The sequence below is a fragment of the Dreissena polymorpha genome, chromosome 5 (genome assembly GCF_020536995.1).
Source record: "Dreissena polymorpha isolate Duluth1 chromosome 5, UMN_Dpol_1.0, whole genome shotgun sequence".
NCBI lineage: Eukaryota > Metazoa > Mollusca > Bivalvia > Myida > Dreissenidae > Dreissena > Dreissena polymorpha.
This window is the reverse complement of record NC_068359.1, coordinates 47,468,579-47,475,907: the sequence shown is the minus strand read 5'-3', so window position 1 is coordinate 47,475,907 and position 7,329 is coordinate 47,468,579.

Sequence of the window (7,329 nt, the reverse complement as noted above, 5' to 3'; positions counted from 1 at the left end):
TTATGAGAAGGAAAACCGTCTTAAAATTATATTGGAATTGTTAATAAGCCTGATGAAAAGGTTCATAGGAAGCGTATTAAGTAACCCAATAACACAAGCCAAATCCTCTTAAGAAAGTAAGGGAACGAAAAACATAGTGTTGAAGTTCCATAACTTGGATCAGTTCCAAAATAGGTAAGACAGCACAGAGTTGTGATCATTTACAAAAACCAAGGCATACGAAGGCATAATCTGTATCCTTTGATGGAGATGAGAACAAATTTCTTATCATAAAAGAAAAAGATGACAAAAACCTCTATGCATCTAGCAGAGTGATTAAGGTCATAAATATGCTCTCGAATACCCAGTAAAAAGAATTTCCAGAGAACCTCATAGAAAGTAACAAGGATTTCTGTAACAGAAAACGTTCTTCTGTAGAAATTACTAAATAATGGCCAGACATGTATTAAGCGATATGTTTACACAAGTTTTATTTGAACAAGGTCGCCCACCTGATACACATCGGAAAAAAATGTTTATTAGCCAATTTTGTAATGTTTGTGTTTTAACGGTTCCTTTCTAAGTTTTTTTTCTGTACAGACGAGATTTGATATGGTCACGATAATAATCGTGACAATGATGTAATTCGAACTACACCTTTTCCTTCCTTGTACAATTTTGATGTAGAGAGTAAGCATTGGTAAATCAGCTTTTTCATTTAAATATCAAATGAAAGGAATTTCAAGCCAAATTAATTAATTTATCTGCATTTTTTTCTTTTTATTTCATTTAATGAATTGGCCTAGAATTTTTCCACTTGTCCAGTCAGACCAGAAGATTCTTTTTAACTTTTTAAATTTGAATTAGATAACTGTAAATATCTGCCACTCAGCGATGAAATATTAAACCAACACCATCATCTATATACTCACAACTTATTGACAAGATGATTTCTGAGATCCTGTGTGACACTCTCATGCCACTGTTTTGTGCCGTTGTTTGTCTGTGCCACAATATGCAGCCAATCTGTGGCATTCAAACCACCCACAGCAGTGAGGGAGTTCTGGGTCGGATTGGAATTACAAACCTGCGCTGGCTGGCCTGGATTCAAACCTAGGTTCACTGAAACACACACACAATACTGAACCTTAGCAATGTCAGTCCATATCAGTTTAAAAGCACAAATATTATTCCAAAGTCACCCAAACCCAATATTTCAAGGCTTAGACCCTTTTCCCAAGGCCTAATAAAACTCTGCTTATGCATTCAATATAACTATAAAATAAAGTCATTAAGATTTTTTCTATTCAAGAATCACAAAGTACCTTGATTATTTAGTTGTCCAGGCCTGGAGGTGGAAGCCTGTATCCCATTGAAGGTGAGTCCTAGGGCAGCGTATGCCTTCTGCATCTGTGCCTCATTCATGTTTGAGGGGATTTGTGGGGTAGCAGCATTCACCTTCGCCTGTGGACCAGTACTCACAGCTGGGCTAGCCTGTGCTGCGCCTAACAAACAACAATGTAGGCTTACAATACTTATCAACAACAATGCTTGATTAAAATGACCTCTTAACCCAAAAGCATATTTTGATTGTTCAAATATGAACACATTCTTGGCATTTATGCATAATTGGTTTCAGCATACAGTGATTTTTGTCACCATTTTTAATGGGGCCAGGTTCCTTTGGATTGGACGAATCAAGGCGTTTTGACTAAAATTGGGAAAATTATGTTGTTTTGCTTACAAATGCTCAACAATATAGAGTAAACAGGTCTTCAATATTATATTCACTAAGGTACAATTTAAAGATCTGGATTGGAACTAAATGTAGAGATCTACAAAATTTTTTTATTGAAACCTTCAATTTTTTTGGTACAATTTGGGAAGAAGATATACTTTTTCCCATCAGGAATGAGGCCCAATACTGGCCACGACTTTGAACGAAAAAATAAACCTTGCTTTATTTGAAATCAGGAGTCACTTGACGAACTGCTCACAACTTTTAAGGAACATGATTTGCACACGTTTTTAATGTTTTGTAAATTGTTAAAATATTAATTTTGACTACGTACCAATTTACACGTATTTCTTAAATCAAACTGTACCTGCTGCTGCTACTGCCACAGGCTGTTTCTGGCGATCAGAGGCTTGCTTCAATGGTAAGCACACCGGACAGTCCTGTCGCAAGCAGTTTCTCCAGTGGGTGATTATCTGCCTTGATGAAGCACAGTGAGCAACTGCAAATAGATATTAGAACTCCATATGAGGTGCTTACTAGTGAAGCAAAAATAACACATATAACCTAAACTATAACCAAAGTTAACACTTTCTTAGTTAAGTCTTGGCTACCGTTTTTTCGTCAACCATCAATTTCAGTCTAAAGCGTTTTCTTGAAATTAAAATATGGCGCCGTTCGATGTGCTGATTGCATAATGACTAAATGATCATAAATTAGAGACTAACAATTACTAAGGAATTTGACAGTTTAAGTGTGATCATCTATTTTTTGGCGCAATAGAGGTGTGATAATAGCATGTGTTTCAAGCTCTTTTGCTGTTACTATGTATGTGCTATCGATCATATAAATAATTGACAGCTTTTACAAATTTTACAATACATGTTTAATGTCCTTAAATTTGTAGGCAATATGAATTTAAATAGTGTCTGCTAAAATGCAATTGAAAACGTAACAAGCAAAGAGAAATTAAATAAACAATGAAGACGATTAGTTCCATCCAAACGCATGGTAAATGTTTATACAAATACACTTTCATTTTTATGCGATAATCAGGACATCGCCGGGATGCATATTGTTTGCATGACTGAGTATGATGCAATTATCTCATTGCATTCAATCTAATTTTATTCTCATCTTTATATTGGTTGTTACAATTAAATCTGAACAATGCCCCATGAAACCACTGTTCATAATGCATTGAGCATTTTACACTTCTGAAAAATGGTGTATGTTTGTTTTTATGAAAGCAAGTATTGGCGAATGGAAACACAACCTTGCAATAATTTATAAATGAATGAGCTCAAAATGCAATGCGAATCCATTTATAACGCTATCTTGAGGCTTGGACCCCGTCATTCGCGTAATAATGGAGTTACAGCGTATAGATACAATTCACAGGCATCTTTGAAATTAATTCCTATAAGTGAGATGAACAGCAACATCTCACACCCAAAATTGTGTACGGAACGCAAGATGAAACAAGAGGGCCTGAAAGGCCCAAATTCGCTCACCTGAGATACCAAGATATTATTTGGACAAATCTACTGAACAAGTTTCATGAAGATCGGAAAATAAATGTGGCCTCTAGAGTGTAAAAAAGGTTTTACTATAGCCATATAAGGAAAAATGCCCCGTCCCTTGGCAGACATGTTTTTCAACCAACCGGTATCATTTTTGCACTCGTCCAAGATATTATCGGGATGAATCTTCTGACCAAGTTTCATGAAGATCAAACAGTAAATGTGGCCTCTAGAGTGTTAACAAGATTTTTTTAGAGCCATATAAGAAAAAATGCCCCGCCCCTGGTGGCCATGTTTTTAAAGCAACCAAAACCATTTTCGAACTCATCCAAGATATTATTGGGACAAATCTTCTGACCAAGTTTCATGATGATCGGAAAATAAATGTGACCGCTAGAGTGTAAACAAGATTTCACTATAGCCATATAAGGAAAAATGCCCCGCCCCCGTGGTGGCCATGTTTTTCAACCAACCGGCATCATTTTTTAACTCGTCCAAGATATTATTGGGATAAATTTTCTGACCAAATTTCATGAAGATCGGACTATAAATGTGGCCTCTAGAGTGTTAACAAGATTTTACTATAGCCATATATAGCCATATAAGGAAAAATACCCCGTCTCTTGGCAGCCATGTTTTTCAAGCAAACGTAACCATTTTCGAACTTATCTAAGATATCAATATGACAAATCTTCTGACCATATTTCATGAAGATTGGACAATAAATGTGGCCTCTAGAGTGTTAACAAGGTTTTACTATAGCCATATAAGGAAAAATGCCCCGCCCCATTGCGGCCATGTTTTTCAACCAAACAGCATCATTTTCGAATTCGTCCAAGATATTATTGGGATAAATCTTCTGACCAAGTTTCATGAGGATTGAACAATAAATATGGCCTCTAGAGAGTTAACAAGATTTTATTATAGCCATATTAGGAAAAATGCCTCGCCCTTGGCATCCATATTTTTCCAGCGAAGATTACCATTTTTGTACTCATCCAAGATATAATTGGGACAAATCTTCTGAGCAAGTGTCATGAAGATCGGAAAATAAATGTGGCCTCTAGAGTGTTAACAAGGTTTTACTATAGCCATATAAGGAAAATTGCCCCGCCCCCTAGCAGCCATGTTTTCCATCCAACCGGCAAACTCGTCCAACATATTATTGGGATGAATTTTCTGACCAAGTTTCATGAAGATCAGACAATTAATGTGGCCTCTAAAGTGTTAACAAGATTTTACTATAGCCATATATAGCCATACAATGAAAAATGCCCCGCCCCTTGGCAGCCATATTTTTCAAGCAAACGTAACCATTTTTAAACTCATCCAAGATATCATTGAGACCAATCCTCTGACCAAATTTCATGAAGAACTGACAATAAATGTGGCCTCTAGAGAGTTAAAAAGGCAAATGTTGACGCCGCACAACGCACAACGGACAACGCACAACGGACGACGCACGACGGAAAAAAGGCTATCACAAAAGCTCACCATGAGCACTTTGTGCTCAGGTGAGCTAAAAACGTCAGCTACCTTGACATGACTTTTCAGCACTACAAGTGGTCATGTGGTTAAGCACATTCTTCATGGTTCTGCAGTGTGGCAGGGTGCACGCCTCACCACTGCTCTGCTCACGCCGCTGACACATGTGTGCGTGAAGAAGCAAGACCAATTGGTTCTGGATAAGTTTGCGCTTCTCTGGATCTGCAGACTGGAGCTGGGCCCATTGTGTCTGGGAGCCAGCAGCTCCCTGAGTACTGGGTACACCAGTGTGGACGACTGGCTGATTCTGGGAAATCTGCTGCTGAAAAAAAAACTTTATTGCTGTATTTCACTTAAAATGGATGATAGACAACACACAAAAGAAACAAGAGGGCCTGAATGTCCCAAAGTCGCACACCTGAGATAAAAAGAAATGACCTGTTCTTTGCAGCCCAAGATATGAATGGAACAAATGTTATAACCATGTTTCTTGAAGAATGAACAACAAATGGCCCCCTGGCGACCATGTTTTTTAACAGACCTGAACCCTTTTTGAACTCATCCAAGATATTATTAGGACAAATCTTCTGACAAAGTCATGAAGATCCCACAATAAATGTGGCCTCTACAGTGTTAACAAGGCAAATATTCATGACACACAACGAAAGACAGATAATTGACAAAAGGTGATCAAAAAGTTCACCATGAGCAAAAAATATTATGCTCATAAAGATTGTCTCCATGTTTGAAGATGATATTATTAAAACTAATTGAGTAAACTAAATCAAGATATGATAACAACATTTGTACTCAGCAAGTGTCATTCAGATTGAACTAAAAATGTGACTTAAAGAATTCACAATGTTACACTATAAACAACTGTAGACATACAAAATGCTGAAGGCACTGCAGTTGTTCGCTTTTTGAACGTATCTTATATTCCTTACAGTCACCGGACATGAAGTTCGTTTTTTGAACACCAATGTAATTTACTTTTAATTGTCTACAGTGGTGAGATTTTGAAAAAGAAGGGAAATGCCATTGATCAACAATCTCTAATAGTTTTATGCAGGATTCTCACAAACTCCACTTATGATTACAAAGATGAAAAAAGAAATTCAACGTATATCTAAGTTGGCGCTAAGGAAAAGTCTGTGAGTCTAACAAAGAATGAACCACACCATAATTATAATAATAAATGTATTGGTATTAACGAGCTTTGTATTAAATTCTCAATCAAACCAAATAAAACAAGGGCTGTTTGTTAAACATGTGTACCTCCCAGTGTGCTGTCAGTTGTAGTGGCAACCATTGTGTGAATACGTTTTTATCACTGTGACATTGACCTTTAACCTAGTGACCTGAAAATCAATAGGGGTCATCTGCCAGTAATGATCAATGTACCTATGAAGTTTCATGATCCTAGGCCTAATTATTCTTGAGTTATCATCAGCAAACCATTTTACTATTTCGAGTCACTGTGACCTTGACCTTTGACCAAGTGACTTGAAAATTAATAGGGGTCATATGCCAGTCATGATCAATGTACCTATGACGTTTCATGATCCTAGGCGTAAGCATTCTTGAGTAAACATCCGGAAACCATTTTACTATTTCGAGTCACTGTGACCTTGACCTTTGACCTAGTGACCTGAAAATCAATAGGGGCAATCTGCCAGTCATGATCAATGTACCTATGAAGTTTCATGATCCTAGGCGTAAGCATTCCTGAGTTACCATCCGGAAACCATTTTTTCTATTTCGAGTCACTGTGACCGTGACCTTTGACCTAGTGACCCGAAAATCAATAGGGGTTATCTGCCAGTCATGATCAATGTACGTATGCAGTTTCATGATCCTAGGCCTAAGCGTTCTTGAGTTATCATCCGGAAACTATCTGGTGGACGGACCGACGGACCGACGCACCGACCGACCGACATGTGTAAAACAATATACCCCCTCTTCTTCGAAGGGGGGCATAACAATATTAAATATTTTTAGCCTGATATTAAATGCTTCATTTAATGCGTTTCCATTATTTTTATTTGATTTAATTTAATTTTTATTGATTTTCATGTACTGACATTAACGCGTAACTCCTCTACTCCACGGTCACCAATATTTTTATGAAAGAACCATCTACTGTAATGTTAATTCGTAAATTAACGTATTTTTTTTCTAAAGTTTCAATACTTTTTCATCGTGTGCATTTATTCCGATTTATATTTTTCACCCAAAAATACTTAATGTTCTGAATTCCACGTCTATATTGAGTTACAGCACCTGGTCTGTTGCAACATGTACACTTTTCATGCCAATCGGGAAACCTCGGACAATTCCGCCATCTTTGTCACACTTCCTGATATGTGGCTTGTCAAATTCACCTCGGCTGCCCGGGTATTCGCGAACGAAATAATTGTGATCCAAATAAACTAGTGCATGGTGGCAAATGACAACTTAATGTGCACTGGTAGGCCATTTAACGACAAATCATGTCTGGTTGCCCTTAAAAGGACAAGGTTACTCTGCAAAGGGAGTGCTGAAAACTAAAGAAGATCTCTTTCCCGCTCCTTGCGCGCTCCGCTGCTTGTATGGCCTCTAGAATCC